Genomic DNA, 9,802 nt, shown 5'->3' with positions numbered 1-9,802 from the left:
CCCCCCCCATACAGTGTCATTTCACAGATAAGATGAATGTTATCTGTACAGCACTGGCTTTACTACTTGCTAACAGTTAAGAGATTTAAACTGCAGCTGTAGTATGCACTACAGTCCTCTTGGGGGCGTTGTATGATCTAAAACATTAAACATAACATTTAGTCTGCTGACACTCGGCTCTAAACTGCGACCCCTAAATGTCCATATAAATCTCCTGTTCTCCACATCGTCCCTGTAATAATGCTATGAGGCAGGAAGCAGTTGTGCAGAAAATGAAGGTCTGCCCTGCAATAGACGTGGTCAAGATGGAGATGGTGCGTGTTAGTCAGTCCCGGCTGTAATTGCTCTGTTACATTTCACATCAGATTTTGATGCACTGATGCACATGCAGGGGGAAAATTTGCAGCTTTGTTACACAGAATTGCATTCTGCTGGTTGATTGCAAAATGATGTCAGATATAATTGACCTCTGCTTATTGACCCAGGGGACAGAGGTGCACAGGTGGGGGATGTTTGTGGCGGGAGAAATTGTGAGCCGAGTGTGAGCCACCCTGTGTGTGAGGACGATGTCTTTGTGATGTACACTCATCCTGTCTGGCAGTTGCAGCTGACATCATGACGCAAATGTTTGAGGTAAGCCGCAGCGTGTTCATTTTTGGCTGTGCACTTCTAAATCATGTCATCACACATGCACACACAGTATGCAAAAAATCAAACAACAAAAAAATCTCCAAGAACAGCGACATCAGCAGCTCTACACTCACTGGTCTTTTTTATTAATTCGACTGCTCATTAGCAGTTGAGCAGTTGAATTATCTGCTCAACTATCTAATCAGCCAGTCACATGGCAGCTTGTGGGCATAGAGACAACTTGCTGATGTTCAAGCTGAGCATCAGTGACTTTGAGCATCAGTGACTTTGAAGGTGGCATGTTGTTTATGCCAGATTAGTCCAAAATAAGAAAATATCTAGCGAGCAGCAGTTCTCTGAGAAAAAATGCCTTGTTAACGTCAGAGGTCAGAGGAGAAAAGCCAGGCTGCTTTAAGTTGATATGAAGGCAACAGTGAGTCAAATAAAGCCTTGTTAGAACAAAGTTTTGCAGAAGAGAGTCTCTGAATGCAGAACACTGTGATTGTAGAAACAGAAGGCCAAGAACTAAGAACAGGAAATTGAGGCTAAAATTTGCAAGAACTCACCAAAATTTGACAACAAAAGACTGAAAAACGTTGCATGGGCTTATGAGCCATGATTTCTGCTCTGACATTCAGAGGGTAGGGTCACAATTTGATGTAAACAACATGAAAGCATGAATTCATCTTGTCCAGGCTGCTGGTGGCAGCGTTGCGATACTATCATGTCAATATGAATCAAAATCTGAGAAATTTTGCCAGCACCTTGTTAAATTTGTGAAATCTATTCCACAAAGAACAAAGGCATCTAAAAGAGGCAAGAATGAACGGGATCCAACAAAGTACTAGCAAAGTTTTATTAATTTAGTATGTGGTAAATATGTATTGTTTATGCATTTCAAGAACAAAAGATGATAGTGTCTCAGTCTTTGAAATATATGCTTTTGAAATTGTTTAACTATTACTGTGCCAGATTAAAGAGTGTCCTTTTTTCTGTTTTACTCTACCTGTCTGACACTGTGTCGTGTTTTAGGATCCTTAATCTTTTGTATTGAAAAAATCTCTAACCTCTCATGAGAAAGGACCACGTGAGAAAGAATGCCATACTCCATACTGATAATGTGATCACACTGGGATTGTCTATCATATTGCCTGGCATAATTTCAATAACTATTAAACTTTAACTAGCTAAAAGCATTTTCTCACTAAATTTATATTTCCAGGTTTCTGCTGCGGGTTGCTTGAAGCCAATCTTAAAGCCATGCATGATCAGCAAAATAAGAGTGGCATCAAATGGCAGATGAATAGCCGCAATTCATGTTACCTACAAATAAAATGTATCATTTTTTGTAGGCACCAGGCCAGTGTTGCCAAAAGGAGAACACATAACACCCGTGCTGTCCATGTTTCCTGAATTTATTGCTACAGTGGCTAATTTGGGTCCCAGTGAAAGATTCAATGACAAATGGCATCTTTGCACATTTGTGGGGAACAGATGTACTGCATGTGTGTCTGCACATGAAACATTCTTCATGCAACATTCGTCATGGTCGGACTCAACAGCCATAACAAATAATGGGAGAGACACAGACTGATCAAAAATGTACCATTTTATTCAGCAAATAAAGAAAAAAACAGTTTAGTGTGTAGCAGCTGGATGGGTGATCAAATGTTAGGTGTCAGTGGGGTTGTGCAGGCGAACCCTAAAATAACCAGGACAAAGCCAACTAAACATAACATGGTGCTGAGTGAATATATATAGAGAGACAAAGCTGAGACAGCCAGATCTTAAATATTATCGCAGTATTCAGGCTTTATTTCCTTTTTACAACACCCTAAAGAGGCCATCAAAGCATAAATCTGGAAAATGAAGAAAGCACAACTCTCCCTTGTCATGAACACAGCATGGTCTGTGTAAAAGGGAAAAAAATGCTTCCACTTATCAAAATTACCAGAAAAGCTGCAGAGTTTCAGCAGATTGCAAGAGTTGTGTTATTGAGGGTACTTTTGAGATGTACCCTAAATCTGTCTTTCTCAAAGATGAGTTAATCCACTAAGATATCAGAACAGTGGTGACTGAAGGCTGAGAAGGCTGAAAATGAAAACCTTTGCAGCTTGTATATGTATGTATATGTATGTATGTATGTATATGTATGTATATATGCATATGTATTATTATATTATATATATATATATATATCTATATATTATATATATATATATATATATAACAATTAGGGGTGCAACGATACACAAAATTCACGGTTCGGTTCGGCATACTTTGGTGTCACGGTTCGATATTTTTTCGATACAAAAAAAATGTTCATGCCTTTTTAATTTGTCATTTATTAAAATTATAAATATATATTTTAACTCAAAAGTACAGTTTTTAAATTTAACCCTAACCCTTGTGCGTGTTTTTTATTTTGACAGCGAATGCGCACCTGCGGACCACTTATGTGCAGCCCTGGTTATTTAGCTCGTCATATTGCAGCCACAGAAATTCTTTTGTCCATGAAACCATAAAGCTGCACTTTCTTTTTGCCTTATAGTCTGATTTGTCATAACTTCTCCGTTTTGTGGTAAGCTTTTCTTTGGCTGTCACTTCTTCACCCTGACCTGTCTTATTTGGCTCAGCAGAACTAAAATATATATCCTGCTGCTTTTACACACGCACTCACATAAGCTCAGCGATTCTCTGCGCGATCAACCTCTCACATGTTTAAGCTTGCTGGCGGGAGATTTCACTTGTCATGTTTGCATAGTAAGCTAACGATTAATAAGACGATGTCAGAGGAATTGGTGCACAAATTATCATCACTCACAGATCAGTGCTGTCATTGCAAAGTGAAAGCAAAAAAACAAGCGCAAATTCAAACGCGATTTCAATATGTCACATATTGACAGTGGCTCACCGATGCCAATGACATAATTACCCAGTACATTTCCGAAAGAATGCAAAAGCATTGACATATATTTTTCCTTCCTACGATAGCCCGACGGGCAGGGCAGAGATAGATTTTGGTAGCCCGACTGAAAAAATCGCTAGCCCGGGACGTCGGGCTAGCGATATTGCGAGCCCTGTATCTGATTGAGGAATCACTCATCTTTGGAAAAGAGAGTTTATTACAGAGAAATGTCTCTTTCCAAAATAAAAGCTATACTATCCGCTTCTTCTGGGCTATATTCTCAGCAGCATAAGGAGAATCATGTGCTAACAGCTGTCTAAATGACTCGGCTAAAGTTAGTAGCATGCTTGCTTGTTTTTTTTCTGCTTCCACTTGTCTTTGCACTAGGATGATGTCGGCGTAAATGTGCAGTCATATTCGTTGTGTTCCCACTAGTGCTTTCAGGTTAATCTCGTTGAAATGACCTTAACGCCACAACACGGCAAATCTCCGTTAACGAGCTACCGCCGATCGCCCGTGCATGGGGCTAGACGGCCAACACGTTAACGAGCTAACTGCGCTAACACACTAGTTCCCACCCATGTAATTGAGCATTGCATGGCACATCCAACATACTGTTTTACTTTAGTCCATGACTCGCTTACCTTCAGGGTCATACGTCACATGAAAACCAAAATAATTCCAAACGCCAGATCTGAATGAGGTTCAATTTGCCTGTTGCAAGGAGAGCTTAACTTCTGTCTCGCTAGCTTGCCCTGCGCTCTTCCTTCTGACGATGCTGTCTGTGTTGAAGCGCTCAGTGATCTGCGTCGACTATCGCTAGGCTGCACTGTCCCTAGGCGGAGTAGTCGAACGCAGATACACTGAGCGCTCAACACAGACAGCATCGTCAGAAGGAAAGTTGATAAAATAAATTACAAATTTTGTATTGTTCGATACATATGCGTACCGAACCGAAAGCACTGTATCGAACGGTTCAATATCGATACGAATATCGTTGCACCCCTAATTATATATATAATATATATATAAGTAATATCATAGTCACAACAGTGTATATATATTATATATATATATATATATATATTACATATATCAATATATGTTTATATTTTGGGCAGTGACATATGACTTAAAAGCAGAAAAGAAAAACAGCAAACTGTTCCCAGTTTTTGTCAGCAGTCTTTCTAATGGATCAGAAAATCCTTTCTGGCTAAAGAACAGGGAAGAAGACAGAGTCTAAGACAGTTTAGGAGAGGGGAGATGATGGGCACGGACTGGATTTGAAGCTCAGCTGCTTTGACAGATATAAACAAACAGGAAAAGGAACATGGAGTGAAAGCAAATGGAATTAATATGGATTCTCTGTGAGCTCCAGGTGAAACAGCCAGAGCAGGTTTTCAGGAGTAAAGACAGAGAAGGGCAAAGATAAAGCTGATGTGTGGGGGGGGGGGAGAAAAAATAAGAATGAGTCAGGTGGAGATGGACCAGATGGAGACAGAGAGAGAGGATGAGGAGAGACACTGTGCCAAGCAGGGATATCTCAAAAGGCGACCGAGTCACTTGCAGAGAGCAGAATAGAGACTGACACAAATTGATGATCCAAGACAGGAGACTAGACAAGGAACAGGCTCCAGAGAAGAATAAGCCAACTCTAATTTCATCTTTATGAATTAGTGAGTGGGCAGTGAGGGAAATATCAAAGGAACACAGGAGAGGCATAATGAAATGATTTCCCATCTCACTGCTGCCTTATCACCACTATAACAGCGGATCAGCTGTGGAGAGTGGGTCACAGAGCAGAAGGGCATTTGATGGGAAGACGCTGATGGATTTCTGTGAAAGGATTGGTATGATTGCACAGAGGAGGAAAAAATACGTCAAATTTTTTAAATATATATCCATTTACAGTGGTGGTAAGGTCAATTAAAGGCTGACATGACCAGAAACATTGCTACACTTGATTGGATTCTCCAGGGGTCGCACTGAGAGACTCACACAGAGATCTGTGTGGTCACAAAAGCACAGCAATAATCTGATGATGTGCTTACAGTAAAATCTACAGCCAAGAGGAGGTAAGATACCCACATAAGTCAGATCTGGTTTTGCTGAAATAAACAAAGACAAATAAAGAAGTGACACAGATGGTGCCTCGTGTAGCCACTAAAAAGCCATGTGCCAAGAGGTCTAATGTAACCATTATACTGATAATCAAAAGAATGATGAAGTATATGCGACGAACACCTCACTTTCAAGCTGGACAACACAAAAAACTAGCCTAATCTGAAACAGATATGAGTACAAGTGAAACTGATGAGTGGTGGCGTGTCTAGAAAGCATAAGAAATACATCATCTGAGTCATAATACTGCAGGGCAGCAGTCTGCAGAGTGAGTGACTGAAGTCAAGGAGCTCAGCTTCTCCCAGTGGATCAGGGTGAAGATGCTGAAAAGTGCGTTAACGTGTGGAATGCACCTCGATCACCGGCGCAAACTGGTCGCACTCAATTTTATTTTTTTATTGCCAGGCAGTGTTGGTTTGTTCATTTTTCATTCAACTGTATTAATATTTATTATGTTCTACTGATGTTTTCCATCTATTCATCCATTCTCTTCTGCTTTTCCTTATCCAGGGGGGATGGAGGCTATTCCAGCTACATAGGGTGAGAGGCGGGGTACACCCTGTTGGGGGTTGTTTTGTTTATTTAACTTGAGCTAAGAAAAATAAGTTACTGTCAGTAGGATAGGTTTAATAAAGTCAGTGTGTAACACCTTTATTCTCCTCAGCTTCAGCTTCAGCTAATTAAACTTTAATAAATTGTGATTTAAATTGGAAAGTTGGAAGTTAAAGAGGCACAGTTGAATAGTTGTACATGGTCAGAGAATGGACAGTGAATTTATTAAAAACATATATATATATATTGATGTGGAAGCAAATGAGCTGCTGTGGTGACTCGAATAAGAAACATCTGATAGGAGATACATTAACAATGTTTACTAAAGATTGTTAAGGTTTAACCATTGTTACTCTGCTTTTAGCCTGTGTATTAAAAACTAATTTCCTTATAGAGTTTAATTGAACTGGTTATTATATTTTAATATTTTATTTGTCCCAGCTGATAAGAAACAACAATAATTACACTCTAATTGGCTCTCGTATTATTTTTCACACTGTGTTATGACATTGCTGCTGGCATCTGAGCTTCTCACAAGGTGTCCTGTGGCATCAGCGTGATGACACATCAGAACAGCAGTAACAAGACAAATTTCACTCCCGGCTCGTTACGTATCGATGCTTCTTATAAAGACGCCTCCCCCGTCCCTCCCTCCGCTTCCTACTTTTACAGACCAGACGGCTTTAAGCGTCAATGCTTTTAAGGTGCACTGTTAATGCTTTATTTTCACCTAAATTAAACATAATCAAACAGCTAGTCCACACAAAAGTAAACAGCGGGTGAATATTCACTCACATTTGTTATCTTTAATGCTGTATGTTTTTATATTTTTAAGTTGTTGAGGATTTTTGGTACTGTGGATTTTCATGTTGTAATTTTATGGATTTGTTGTCTGGGCCATATTGTTGTACATTGTCTGACTGTGTTAATTTTCTTCAGATTCTGCCTTGTTTTGATGCCATTGCCACTACTCATGTGTATTTATACACTGGTTACAATATTAGCAATTTCACCTTCATATTAATCATCCAAGTGCAAATGCACTGTACAGTATTTCATTGTATTTACATTTTATAATGAGTTTTTTATTTAAGGAATATGTGCATTTATAATATTCAGTAGTTTATAAACAAATGATCAATCAAATTAGTAATTCTCAGTTCATTGTTTTGTTAACAGTTAACTATAAACTAAATATGAAATAACTTTCCAAGTTAACTTAAAGTGCAACCAGTGCCGTTAATTCACGGGAGACAGTTGGTGAACTCCTTGAGTGTATGTGGCTGTGCTCTACTAAATGGACTGCAGTGCTATAGTATAAATGTGCTGGTACAGTATGTGGGCATTGAGACAGCTTTATTTTACAGCAGTGATAAGAGAACATGAAATACAAAATATTGTAATATTCTTAGCTTCTATTAAGTAGATAGTATCATAAATTAAACACAGATTCTTAGAGGTTCACATGGTAAGTTTAAGTTCTTTACATATCACTTTAATTAGAAATAGCTCAGGTGCCTGACCTGTTATTTATCTTATGCTTGTGTGCTGCTGCTGCAATGCTGCAGAATGAAACACAGCGCAATGTGTTTCTAACTTTTCATCATGAGTCTTAAGTATTGACGTGCTACTGTGTGGCGACTGCAGGAGATGCGGTGCAGTGCTGTTTCTGCCCTTCACTGCTGCAGTCTCTGTGGTGTTTAACATCGTTACTGCCCTCATGTCACCACAGCAACCAGTCTGGTTACATCCTCAGCAAGGCCTTTGTTTAGATATTTATTATGGTCTGTGCATATGTGTGTGCCTGTGAATGTTGGGTGCTTGTTGATGCAGAGGTATATTGGTCACAATGGAGAGTCAATCACAGCTATCCACATGTCAATAAAGACACACTTTGACCTTTAAGTGAATGAATAACCACAAGTTTCATTACTTTACATCCTATCAGACAATCAGCTTTATTACCACTCCTCTCCTTCCCCCTTGACTCTCTTGTGGTATTTCCCAGGATGTAGCCACATGCCGTCTGCACTGCTTAAGCTTTAATAACACTAAAAGGTTTACTTCCCCCCTCCCTCCCAGCACCACCACCTCTCTTTTCTCTCCCTCAGTAACCATGGTCATTATTGAAATTATCACATCCTATTTAGTACCTTACTGATGACTCACAACAATCCTAGCACACAAAAGCAGGACTATGAGAAAAATCTTAAAATGATATTTTTTTAGCATCAAAATGTGGAATCAGTGAGAGTAAAAGAGAAAAACCACAATGGGAAGTTCTCACTTTGTAATGTGGTAAATTTGCTTCACTCAGGAGTCTTATATTGTGCAAGTGAACAGATTAAATATGTATTATTTATCAACAGAAACCCAGAGAGTGCACTGATGTATCTCTCAAACATGTATCATTTCTCCGTGCTGAATAATGAATGTTAAAGCAGGTTTTGAGTCTATGCAGCTGAAAGCACAACATGATGGATTTACAGCACCTATGTAATCCACACAGCATGAAGCTACAGAACATTTAATGTTGTATCGCAATGTCATGTGTGCAGCTAGAAATGGAACATACTAGCTTACCAAATTAGTTCTTCTAAACCTTTACTTTATTAGTAGTAACTTATTATTGACACAATATCCTATGAGCTCTGTCTTTTTTTAGCGCACCACTATTTTGGGTAATTTTATGTGTGAAAGTTTAGTTGAACTATTGATAAAGAAGTCGCTAAATGTGCAGCTGCTGTGACAGTCATGCTAATGTTAGCGTCAGTGTAACGCTGATTATGCTAGCAGATGTAGCCTCATTACGAGGTTACAGGGTTATATATGTCAATAAAATCTTTTCATATCTGTGGTTTCAACATATAAATAATGCTAATGATATATATATCTTTAAAAGTAAAGGCGGGTTTACTTTTAAAGGAAGTCTGAAGGCTGTATCACAGGAATTGATGCTAACAAGATTATTTTTTGGCAGCTTCTTACAATGTATTTGATAAAAGATATTTAAATGGGGTTTTAGTTTTGCGTTTTTATTTAATTTCAAATACATAACAAATAATAATAGCTTTATGTTTTAGATATTTGGTAGCATAACAAGTCATATTATGTTATTTAAGATTTTTATTTCAGACATCCAGCCAGCAGCAGGAAGAGCAATGAATATAAAAGAAGCTCCCTCTGGAAAGTCACCTTCAACCACCACAGACAGCTACTTATTCTACACGCATGTAAGTTTCTGTTTTGCTTTAACTACACTGCTAATGCAGTTTTTGTTTAGTTTCACTTACAGTACACTTTATGGACAGAAGTATAGGCCCACACCTCCTAACCTTTAAATTCTGGTGTTTTCAGTCCCTTGCTATGGGTGTATAAAAATCAAGCACCAAGCCGTGCAGTTAGTCTTTACCAACACTTGGGTCATTCTGAAGAGCTTGTAATACTGTAATAGGATGCCACCAATGATACTGGCAATGTTTCTGGCGGTTGATTTTCTACTTATTTAAACAGAAAAAAGAAATGGACTAGTCAACTAGTCTAAAAGACAGAAAATCCTCATATAAAACCCCTAATTACATTTTCATTAGT

The sequence above is a fragment of the Haplochromis burtoni genome, unplaced genomic scaffold, assembly GCF_018398535.1.
Source record: "Haplochromis burtoni strain Fernald_Lab_line unplaced genomic scaffold, NCSU_Asbu1 Contig_56, whole genome shotgun sequence".
In the NCBI taxonomy this organism is placed as follows: domain Eukaryota; kingdom Metazoa; phylum Chordata; class Actinopteri; order Cichliformes; family Cichlidae; genus Haplochromis; species Haplochromis burtoni.
Note: the sequence above shows the minus strand (reverse complement) of the source record.